This window comes from Puma concolor, chromosome B3 (genome assembly GCF_028749965.1).
Source record: "Puma concolor isolate L17-30 chromosome B3, mPumCon1.1.hap2, whole genome shotgun sequence".
Classification (NCBI taxonomy): Eukaryota; Metazoa; Chordata; class Mammalia; order Carnivora; family Felidae; genus Puma; species Puma concolor.
In genome coordinates this window covers 68,439,088-68,451,571 of record NC_141672.1, presented here as the reverse complement: position 1 = coordinate 68,451,571, position 12,484 = coordinate 68,439,088, and the positions used below count along the sequence as shown (strand labels likewise).

Below are 12,484 nucleotides of genomic sequence, written 5' to 3'. Positions count from 1 at the left end.
TTACATGCACAGGGGGTCCACAAGAAAAAAAAAAAGTAAAAACCCAAAGAAGTGGTTAGGCTTGAGAGCTTATATACTGTTTTAACAAAGGGCAGTAGGTTGTGAAGAGTGTGGGCTTCTAGGAGTGGTAAATTGTAGGGAGGTAAATATATAAGGGAAACTAATGGTAGATAAAAGTTATTTAGTAAGTCTTTTAATGTAATTTATTTATTTTTAATTTTTAAAAAATGCTTATTTTTTTATTTTTTAAAAATTTATTTATTTTTGAGAGACAGAGAGAGACAGAACATGAGTTGGGGAGGGGCAGAGAGAGGAGACACAGAATCCAAAGCAGGCTCCAGGCTCTGAACTGTCAGCACAGAGCCAGCACAGATCCTGATGCGGGGCTTGAATCCACCCACCGTGAAATCATGACTTGAGCTGAAGTCAGATGCCCAACCGACTGAGCCACCCAGGCACCCCATAAAAGTGTTTACTTTTGAGAGAGAGACAGAACGCAAGCAGAGGAGGGGCAGAAAGAGAAGGAAACACAGAATCAAAAGCAAGATGCAGGCTCAGAGCCTGATGTAGGCTTGAATCCACAAATCATGAGATCATGATCTGAGCCAAAGTCGGCCACTTAACCAACTGAGCCACCCAGGCACCCCTAATGAGGCTTTTTAATGCGGACTCATCAATGCCATCTCCACCTCCACTGCTAAGGGATGTTCTTCTTTCGGTACAGGGAAGAGGGGAACATCTTCACAAAGGGAAATTTGTGCCCTGCTTTTGTTAGATGACAGAAGGCAGAGAATTCTTCCCATGTCTGCTTCTCAGTTACCTTCAGTTCAAAATAATCTTTATGCCAAAGTGGCACATTTTGGCATGGCACATTCATCTTTTATTTTATGGCTTCTAAGTTTCCTTCTTTCTTTAGGATATCTCTTTAACCTAAAGTAACAGTTTCTTCTAACTTTTCTCCCAACACATTTTTGTTATATTTTTTATATTTCAATCTATAATTCTTGTAGAATTTTTCTTTTTTTTTTTTAATTTTTAAAAAAAAATTTTTTTTTTTCAACGTTTATTTATTTTTGGCACAGAGAGAGACAGAGCATGAACGGGGAAGGGGCAGAGAGAGAGGGAGACACAGAATCGGAAACAGGCTCCAGGCTCTGAGCCATCAGCCCAGAGCCTGACGTGGGGCTTGAACTCACAGACCGCGAGATCGTGACCTGGCTGAAGTCGGACGCTTAACCGACTGCGCCACCCAGGCGCCCCTCTTGTAGAATTTTTCTACCGAGGTTGAGATCTAACTTTTTATCTTCCAGGTAGCCAGTTACTGCCATTTCTTGTTAATTTGTGAGTGAAGATATTCCTTGCCCACTAAACTGAAATGCCACCTTTATATTCATATTCTATGTATAGTTGAATTTTTTTGGATTCTCTATGTATTTATCTTTTTTATACGAATAATTTTTTTCCCTACTACTCCTTGATCAAAGTAACTTTGTGTTAGGTTTTACTACCTGGTAAGACACATTGACTGCTCTCGGCCTCTGCTACTCTTCTTTTTCTAAACTATTCTTAAACATTCATCTTCCATTTGCAAATATTGAAATCACTTATGGTCTCCAACTTTTTACATATCCTATACTTAAAATTATTTCTAGGCATTTTATTGTTCTTGTCAGTCACGTTGCTTGTGATAAGAATCTTTCAAAGGAAGTTCTAGGAGCTCTTCTGCCACACTTTGTATTGGCTCTTGTGTGTGAGCTGATGACTATTGGTCCCAGATGTGTTTTTGTCCTGTTTTCTGTGGCATATGGAGTGAATACGAGGAGGAAAGCAGGGAAGAGAGAAGGTTATATTAGCTGTGGTTCAAAATTTCTAAGGATTCCGTTCTTAGCTATTTCAGATTACTGAGCAGTTACCAGAAACTAAATAAGACTCTCTTGTGTGTGTGTTTTTTTTTTCTCTCCAGTTTTTGCAGCTTTTAGTAAGTGGAATACTCATATCAATGTATTTTACTTAATTTAAGAATTTTATTAGCTATCTGAATGCCCAGTTTGATGGCCAGATTTATTAGTTTAAATATATCCTGCAGTGAATATATTCTTTAAAATGTTTTTAAGTCTGAGGTTACTCAGACTCCTCGATTTAGTCAGTGAGTATTTATTGTAGATCTTCTGCGATAATGAAATGCTGTAGCAGTACTTGAATACTGATTTTATTCAAATTCACCTATAGTTATTCTGAAGTGGGGAGGGGAAGGAGTAACGGTTTAAAAAGTGCAAACAAGCCTGATATTCCACTTAATAGACACCAGCCCTAGAAAATTAAGCCTAAAAAAATGTCAGTGACTTTAAGGGACCCTCCACTGCAGATGAGAAATTAATATCATTGGTCTGACTGATGACAGGGCTGCTGGTGATATTTTGTCAACATCTTGACAAGAAATTAAAGAATTTATTGAGAGTCCAAGAAGAACTGAGTAAGGAAAACTCAGATGACAAACATTTAAATAAAACATTAAAACAAAGCAAAACTTGCCTATATAGTTGTATTAAGAAATAATATTTTTTATTGTATTTTATAATTGTCTTTGGAGCTTCCCCTCCCCCATTTGAGTATTTAACTTTTGCTTGTGGATAACCTGAGGATGTAATTCATGTGAGGAATAAAACTTAATGGTGGGAAGGTGCCAAGACATATGAAAGAAATAGGAAAATATATGACATAGTTTCTGCTTTCAAAGAACTTGAAGGAGCAATATATTTATTCAGTGGGGCCACTTTAGAAATGTGGTGGCATTAAATAATACAACAAATTATAAATGACAAAATGTGTGGTCAAACCATTACCATATAATTTGTTGAATAAATCTATGAATGAATGGACACAGACTATTCAAACATTTTACTTTTATACATTTATTAACTTGATTCTATATCTAGAATACATTAAATTTCTAATATATTCAATTTCTAACAATCTTCACTTAAAAAAAATTCAAATTACAAGAGTAAAACATGCTATTAGTTTAAAAATTCAGCTGGTTATAAAGCAAAAGGTAAAAAGTCTCTTCACATCCTCATTCATCATCTGACTCACAGAGATAACTTTTTTGTTTACTATCCATCCAGAAACTTTGTGTGCCAGGCACGTTCACGTACTTTAAAAGAAGGATACTATGTACATAATCCTTTTACAGCTGATTTTTTTTTTCATTATTTCATTTGAGTATCTACCGATCTACTACATTATTTTTAGTGCCTGCACAATATCAGATCCTAAAGTATCATAGCTTATTTAATCATTCCCTTACTGATAGACATTTAGGTTATTTCCTATTTCCCACTATTAAAAACAGTACACCAGTTAATAGGTTTACACTCCCTTCTGTCAGATTATCTGTAAAATAAATTTGTAGAACTCTAATCTTTCAAATTGTAGTTTTGACAGAGGCTGAGGGTGTTCTGTCATGGATGGATTGGTTTGAAATGATCTGTTTACGTAAATCAATAATATCAGGTGTGAGGATGATCTGGTGGCAACGCCAAAATCAGAGTTTAGTTCCCTTTTTTTTGAGGAGGATTGGGGCTAAGGTATGTTCGGTCTTTCTTTTCCTTATAGCTCCTGCATATATCCCTTCAGAAGCGGTCCTTGGTAAACACTATTGTCCCAAGAATTTCACAGGACAACTGCGTAATAATCATGTAAAATAGTCTCGTTATAGGCGAAGAAAAAAGATGTGTCGCCTTCTAACATGTATCCTCAAGTATTTTATTTGGAACCAGCAACTAGTCCGATCACTAATTTTTAATTTGTGGCTCGAATAAGTGTGATTGGTGCACTTGGCTTTTTGTCTTCCTTAAACAGGGGAGGGAAAGAGGTTAAATGTCCTACTGTGCCGGGATTGAGGAGGGCCAGGGAAAGCAGGTTTGTTTAGGGTTTGTTTTTTCCTCTGGGCTGCAGCTGTTGCTTACGGGAGGGCGATGGGAGGGGTAAAAACGTCAGGGCTCCATTAGTGCTTTTATTCTCTCCAGTCCTTGAAGGACGCGTCTCTGTCCTTTTTAGAAACAAGAGCATCCCCTCAAGAATCACCGGGCAGGAACACCAACGCTGCGTCCGCACTTTCCTGTGAACATATGTAAGGAGTCAGACAAAAGACTCTGAAGCGAAGGTAGCACACCAGACCCAACATGCCACCAGAAAAGAGCCGGGGTCTCCTCGTCCCTCCCCGCAACGTCCCACGTTGCCGCGGGCCCCGCCCCTTGTGGGGGTGGAGCTTAACTCTATTTCCGGATTGCAGGCGGATGTGGACGAATTTGAATCCTGTGGGCCGTTGGATGGGGCTGCTCGAGGTCAGCTTTGCGGCTCTGCGAAAGAAGGGAAAACTGATACGACCGCTCTGGAACTTCTGCCCAGCGTGCCTTGGTGAGTGAATGGGGAAAGGGAAGAAACTGAGTATTCCAGGGAGAGAATTCGGACCGTCGGATGGGACAGGGGTCGAGAGGCGGGACAGTGTAGCGGAAATCGGAGGGCCTTGGGGAGCGTTGGGTGGTAGGGCCGGGCGTGGAGACTTTGGGAAGTCGAGGTGCTGGGAAGCGTCTCGCGCGGGCCAGCGCTCACAAGCCAACTCTAAGTATTGAGGATTCGGAGGCCCCCCCCGTCCCTGAGATTAAGCCTTGTTCAATCTCTGACTTTCTGGTAAATACAGTTTAGTATTTACGCCAATTGGACTCGAATGCTGAAGCTGTAACAGTAGTTAAATCTAACTGCGAAAGCGTTACCACAGGTAAAAGAATCTTCCTTTATTAAAGATGGAAGGTTAGGGGCAGGTTTAGAATGAGATGCTCTACGTGGCTCTGCGTTTCTCCTAAGAGGGATATTCGGAGTAGTCTTTATGACTTTGGACTGCAGGGAAGTGACAGCCTTTGAAATGCCCGGTGGGGATTTAAACTGAAATCTGAGTATCCTTTGTATTTAAAACCCGGATATTTTTCTTTCACGAGTGACATTTTTCGTGAACCGCAAAAATTCGAGACTCTTGCTGATTTAAACTGACGACGGTAACAGTGATAATTTACAAAGGTCTTAGTTTGCTAACAATAAGGTTAAGGTTTAGTTAGCTCCCCACAACTACCTTTTCACCTCCTTCATTCATTGGCCAACTGGGTTATTGTGGAGTCATAATGGAAACGCTCTACTAATGTTTCCAGCATTGGGCTTTCTTTGTTTGGTTTTGTTTTGTTTTTGCTGTTTTATTATTAGTGATGAACTACCTCAGATATCAAACTATTTAAACCCATAGCAAAGCCATGCCTTCTGGAAGAGTTTGAATATGTACCCTACGTCTAAAATATAAATGAGTTTAAATGTAGAGAAATTTTATGTTATTGAAGACTGTCACACTAATTTTGTGTTGATTTATAGGAACTGATATTTTGTGTTTCTTTTAAACATAAAAGTGATATTTTGTGTTTCTTTTATGGTATCATACCATAAAAATGTATAAATATCTTTTTTAAAGTATTCTTTCATCTATTACTGGCTAATCCTACTTTCCCATCCTACTAGTGAACTTTTGTTTCACTGTTAACCAGGTAAAATAGATTCAAATGTTGAGTAGTTACGATTGTTGAAATTTAAACATTTGGGTGAGACTTCAGCAAAGACTTGAGCTTTACTTTTAAGAATGGCAGACAGCTCTTCTCATTTTATAGAAGCTAGGGGCAAATAGTAATTTGAAAAAAAATTAGTCTCTACATTTTATTTTTTTTAAGTTTTTTTTAATGTTTATTTATTTATTTATTTTTGAGAGAGAGAGAGAGAGAGAGAGAGAGAGAGAGAGAACAAAGAGGGGAGAGACAGAGAGGGGGAGACACAGAATCGGAAGGAGCTCCAGGCTCAGAGCTGTCAGCACAGAGCGCGACGCAAGGCTCAAACCCTGAATTGTGAGATCTTGACTTGAGCTGGAGTCAGAGGCTTAACTGACTGAGCCACCCAGGCGCCCCATCTCTACATTTTAATCTGTTACTTGTCCTTACCTGGACTTTTTTTTTTTTTTTTTTTTTTTTTTACTGAGTTTTTGCTCTCTCTGCCTAAACCATTGTGAATTTCAAATTTTATTGTGTACACATTACCTTGAAGGGCTTACATTCTGATTCCTACACTTCAAATCTCATAGATTGGTGATCCAGTAAGTCTGGAGGATGGTGTTGAAGAATCTGTAAATTTAATTGGAAGGTTAGAACATTTGACAAGGGTTTTAAGAGCACTGACTTGATCTCTTCTAGCGAGGCATTATACTGGTTAAGGGCATGGAACTGGAGTCAGATTGCCTCAGTTTGAATTCCATCTGTACCATTTTGTAGTTGTATGACCCAAACAAGCTGTATTACCTCTCTGTGCTTCAAATCCCTGAACTGTATAATGGGGATAATAACAATACCTTCCTTGTAGGATTATTGTGAGAGTCAAATGATTCAACACATACAAAAATCTTAGAATAGTGTGTGGCACATAGTAAATGATATATGTATCTCCTCTTGAATTACTAAGCATGTACAGACCACATTACACACATTATCTCAGTCTTCACAGATAACACTGCAGTATGTACTATTTTCAGAGTCCAGAGTGCTAACTATTACACGATGGAACCCCACAGTATGTACTATTTTCAGATAAAACTAGAGGCTGAGAGGCAGTTCAGTTCTCACACAACTACCAAAATATTTGACCAGGTTCAGAATCTAGATTTGATTAGATTATGCCTCTTTAAAAATATTATCATTATTATTACTTTAAATTTTTTAATGTTTTATTTATTTTTGAGAGAGAGAGAGAGAGAGAGACAGAGTGTGAACAGGGGAGGGGCAGAGGAAGAGAGGCTGACATAGAATCTGAAGCAGACTCCAGTTTCTGAGCTGTCAGCACAGATCCCGGTGTAGGGTTCAAACCCAAGGACCATGAGATCATGAAATCCTGACCTGAGCCGAAGTCGGACACTTAACCGACTGAGCCATCCAGGTGCTCCATTATTATTATTATTATTATTATTATTATTATTATTATTATTTTAAATAATGCTTCCTGCCTTTCTCTGCAGTCTATCCTTCCAAATATTGCCTCTTAAAAATCTCTGATAATGCTTTGTCTACCAAATATAATTCCCAGCTCTTTCTTTCTTTCTTTCTTTCTTTCCTTTCTTTCCTTTCTTTCCTTTCTTTCCAAAGCCCTTGTCAATCTGGTTCCAATCTCTGTTTACAAGCATCAACTTCGTAATATTCTACCACTCTTTTCCAACCTGTGATGTTCTAGTCATACTACTACCATTGCCCAGATCTGTTCTTTATTGTTTTTATGTGTACTTAACATGAACTTTTTTATGTTCCTCTAAGATTTTACCCAATGGGTTTCAAATAATTTGGTGGACTTCCCCAGGCAGAGTGCTTCTTAGTGCAATTTAGTTGTAAACATAGCACTAGACTGAGAGATCTTATCCTCTTTGTCTTTATATCTGCAGTTTCTTGGTTCGGAACAGTGAGTGTCCTTGTACTCTGAAACTGTGTTATGTTCAATGAGTGCTTATTATTTTAACAATTTAATACATTGTGTCACGTCATTGCTGAAGAAGTTTTTAAATGTTTTCTGAGGTGATAGTATGTAATTCTGGGTAGTTTAGTAGAGATTTTAGTGATACCATATGGTTTGTATATTTCACAAGTATGGAAAAGTAAGTATAGAAATTGTAGGCTCAGAAGACATTTCAAGTGGGAAAAAATTAAAAGCAGTATTTGCTAACATTCATGGAACTCCACATACTTTGTATATATTTTCTCACTTAATCCTTCTAGTCATTTTATTATTTTCCCCCAGGCACCAAAAGATTTAGTTACTTAAAAAAAAACTTTTTGCATTTAACTTCCTCCTGGTGGAATTTTTTTATTAGTATAAGAATAATATATGTTAAGTGTAATTAGATAATTATAATAGAGATGTAGTACCACTTGTATATACCTGAATATTCATTTCTACATTAATTCAATTCTAAATTAAGAAAATATTGGGGAGTTAAAAAACAGCAAAATTTGCCTTTCCTTTTGAGTGTGAATAGCTGTTATTTGACCTCTTTGCCCATTACCTTTTCTTTTAAAAGCTGCCCCATAATATAAGGACGTTATTCTAAAGACCATTGGGTAGGGTTTGGTGTAAGAAGCTTATGATCCTAATATAGACTCCCATTCTACAACACCTTCTCCAGCCAAAGTAGTACCAGGTATTTGAATCAGAGCTGAATATCCGATGCAGGCTAGACCATTCATATTTCTTCTTGAATTTTGGAGTTGGGATGGCAAAAACTATTAGAGCCAAGCCAAAAAGGTCTTTATATTGCTGAGATCACAGTGGAATCATGACTATGAAAAATGTTGCATATGGAACGAATGAACAGTGGGGGAGAGGAACCTGTCTTCCAGAGACTAGTTGTAAAAGTCAGTATAAACGTATAACTTTATTCCTTTTCCTTTTTTTGTTAAGACTGTATATTTTTAGAGCAGCTTTAGGTTCATAGTAAAACTGAGGGAAAGATAATATTGATTTCCTGTGTATCCCTTCTCTCCCACCCCATGCATAGCCTTTCCCATTATCTACATATCCCACTACAATGGTACATTTGTGAAAATTGTTGAACCTACACTGACACATGATAAGCACTCAAAATTCATAGTTGAAGTTACAGTTCATTCTTGATTTTGTGCATTGTTTGGATTTGGGCAAATGTATAATGACAGGTATCCATCATTATGGTATCATATAGAGTATTTTCACTGTTCTAAAGATACGCTTCTCTGCGTTTTCCCAACCACTGATCTTTTTACTGTCTTCAGAGTTCTGCCTTTTCCAGAATATCATATAATTAGAATCATACAGTATGTAGCCTTTTCAGATTGGTTTCTTTCACTTTGTAATATGCATTTAAGTTTTCTCCATGTCTTTTCATGGCTTGATAGTTCATTTCTTTTTATCACTGAATAATATTCCATTGTCTGGATGATCCACAATATACCTATCCATTCACTTACTGAAGGACATCTTAGTTGCTTCCAAGGTTTGGCAATGGTAAATAAACATGCTGTAAACACACATATGAACATTTTGGTGTGGACACAAGTTTTGACCTCTTTTGGGTAAATATCAGGGAGCATCCTTTCATAACTGAGGTAAATCCTACTTAGTTGTGGTATATAATTTTTTAAATACGTTGTTAGATTTGGGGCCCCTGAGTGGCTCAGTCAGTTGAGCAACCAATTCTTCATTTGGCTCAGGTCATGATCCCAGAGTTATGGGAGCCTAGCATCAGGCTCCGTTGCTGAGCATGGAACCTGCTTAAGATTCTCTCCTTCCCTCTGCCCCTCTCCCCGGGTTGCACTCTCTCCATCTTTCTCTAAAATAAATACATAAACAAACAAACAGATTTGATTTGCTAATATTTGGTTGAAGATTTTGGTATCTGTGAGAGATACTGGTCTGTAGTTCTCTGGTCACGTCCTTGGTGTTGGTATGATGAGGGTAATGATCACAGTAAGCTAGGAAGCATTCCTTCTGCTTTAATCTTCTGAAGGAAGTTGTAGAGAATTGGTATAGTTTCTTCCTTAAATGTATGGTAGGATTCACCAGGAAACCCATCTGGGCTTGGTGCTTTCTGTTTTGGATGGTTATTAATTACTGAGTCAGCTTTTCTGATGCAGTTGAGTTTATTTCTCCTTGTGTGAATTTTGGCAAAATGTGTCTGTGAAGGAATTGGCCCTTTTCATCTAGATTATCAAATTTGTGGACATGAGTTCATGGTATTCCTTTGTTATATTTTTAATGTCCATAGAATCTGTAATGGTATCTCTTCTTTAATTTCTGATATTAGTAATTTGTGTCCTTTCTCTTTTTTTTTTTTTTTTTTTTTTTGTCCTGGCTGGAAGCTTACTGACTTTATTGATCTTTCCAAAGAACCAGCTTTGGTTTTATTGATTTTTCTCTATTGATTTCTTATTTTCAATTTTGATTCCTACTCTAATTCTTACTACTTTTTTTCTTGTTTAATTTGGATTTAATTTACTGTTTTTATAGTTTCCTAGGGCAGAAACTTAGATGATTGATTTTAGATCTTTTCTTAAAAAAAAAAAATTTTTTTTTTTAAGTTTATTTATTTTTGAGAGAGAGAGAGAGAGAGAGAGAGAGAGAGAGAGATAGAGCATGAGCAGGGGAGGGGCAGAGAGAGAGGGAGACAGAATTCCGAAGCAGGCTCCAGGCTCTGAGCTGTCAGCACAGAGCCTGACGCGGGGCTCAAACTCACAAACTATGAGATCATGACCTGAGCTGAAGTCGGATGCCCAAACGACTGAGCCACCCAGGTGCCCCAGATCTTTTCTAATATATTCATTTAGTGCTACAAATTTCCCTCTAAGCCTGCTTTCACAGTACCTGTCAAATTTTGATGAATTATGTTTTCATTTTCATTTAGTTCATAATATTTTGTATTTTCTCATGAGATTTCTTCTTTGACCCTTAGGTAATTTAAAAATGTTGTGTAGGGGTGCCTGGGTGGTGCAGTCGGCTGAGCGTCCGACTTCAGCTCAGGTCATGATCTCACAGTCTGTGGGTTGCAGCTGCGTCAGGATCTTTGCTGACAGCTCAGAGCCTGGAGCCTGCTTTGGATTCTGTGTCTCCTTCTCTCTCTGCTTCTCCCCTGCTTGTGCTCTATCTCTCTCTCTCTGTCAAAAATAAATAAAATTAGGGGCGCCTTGGTGGCTCAGTCGGTTAAGCGGCCGACTTCGGCTCAGGTCATGATCTTGCGGTCCGTGAGTTCGAGCCCCGCGTCGGGCTCTGTGCTGACAGCTCAGAGCCTGGAGCCTGTTTCGGATTCTGTGTCTCTCTCTCTCTCTCTCTCTGACCCTCCCCCATTCATGCTCTGTCTCTCTCTGTCTCAAAAATAAATAAATGTTAAAAAAAAATTTTTTAAATAAATAAACATTAAAAAAAATTTAAAAATGTGTTGTGTAATCTCCACATATTTTGGGATTTCCCACTATCTTTTTGTTAGTGATTTCTAGTTTAATTCCATTGTGGCCTGAGAACAGACCTTGTATCATTTTGATTTTAAGTTTGTTAAGGACTATTTTATGCCCTAGTATATGTATATGGTCTTGGTGACTATTCTATGTAAGCTTGAGAACAATCTGCTTTCTGAGGTTCTTGGATAAAGTATTTCATTATATCTAGTTGTTTGATGATGATGTTGAGTTCAATTATCAAATCAAGTTCCTTACTGATTTTCTGCCTACTGGATCTGTCCATTTCTAATAGAGAGGTTTTCAAGTTTCACCTGTTTGTCTTTGCAAGTGTATTAGTTTTTGCCTCTCATAGTTTGCCTCACATAGTTTGACACTGTTAGGTGTGTACGTGGTAAGTATTGTTACGTCTTCTTAGAAAGTTGACCCCTTTATCATTATTTAATGCTGTATTTATCCCTTATAATTTCCTTACTTTAAAGTCCACTCTGTGTAAAATTAATATAGCTACTCCTGCTTTCTTCTAATTAGTATTAGCATGGTATGTTTTTCTTCATCCATTTATGTTTAATTTATATTTAAAGTGGATTTTTTTTGTAGAAAACATTGTGTTGGGTCTTATTTTTCAATCCACCATGACAAATCTTTTTTTTTTTTTTAATTTAAATTTTAGTATAGTAACATTCAGTCTTTTAAATTGGTACAATTAGACCATTGACATTCAACATGATTATTGATATAATGTCATCATGTCAACATGATTAACGTCTACCATATTTGTTATTGTTTTCTATTTGTGGCCCTTGTTCTTTTTTCCTGTTTTGTCTCCATTCTTTTTCTGCCTTTTGTGGCTTTAATTGAGCATTTTATATGATTTTTATTTTTTTCTCTTCACTTAGGATATCAGCTATATTTCCTTTTTAACTTTTTTTTTAAAGGTTATTGTGGTTTTTTTTTTTTTTTTAATGTTCATTTATTTTGAGATAGAGTGAGAGCATGCATGCACTCTCACCAGTCAGGGAGGGAGAGAGAGAGAGGGAGAGAGAGAATCCCAAGCAGGCTCTGTCCTGTCAGCAGAATCCGATGACCAGCCGTGAGATCATGACCTGAGCCAAAATCGAGAGTCAGATGCTTAACTGAATGAGCCATCCAGGTGCCCCTCCTTTTTAACTTTTTTTAGTGGTTGCCCTAGAGGTTGCAGTATATATTTATAACTCATACAGTAATTGTATATGTTGTTGCTATTGTTATTTTGAACATACTGTTGTCTGTTAGATCATTAAGAATAAGAAAAATAAAAGTTTTTATTATTTAATGGTCTTCTTTATGTAGATCCGAATTTCTGGATATTTTCTTCTAAGAACTTGTTTTAACATTTCTTGTAAGGCAGATCTACTGACAAGAAATCCTCTCAGTTTGTGTTTGAGAAGATC

General features: G+C 37.3%; 1 protein-coding gene across 3 annotated transcripts in view; it reads left to right on the top strand.

Moving 5' to 3' along the window:
* The first annotated feature begins 4,146 nt into the window (after positions 1 to 4,146).
* G2E3 (G2/M-phase specific E3 ubiquitin protein ligase) overlaps positions 4,147 to 12,484 on the top strand; it is a 66,356-nt gene continuing 58,018 nt past the window's right edge. For 2 of the 3 annotated variants that reach the window (XM_086710005.1, XM_025919599.2), the window contains exons 1-2: positions 4,147 to 4,165; positions 4,295 to 4,419. The gene's annotated coding sequence lies outside the window, so the exon portion shown is untranslated. Of the gene's footprint in view, positions 4,166 to 4,294; positions 4,420 to 4,447; positions 4,781 to 12,484 lie in introns of those variants that run through there. The other variant, XM_086710007.1, reaches the window with a different exon arrangement.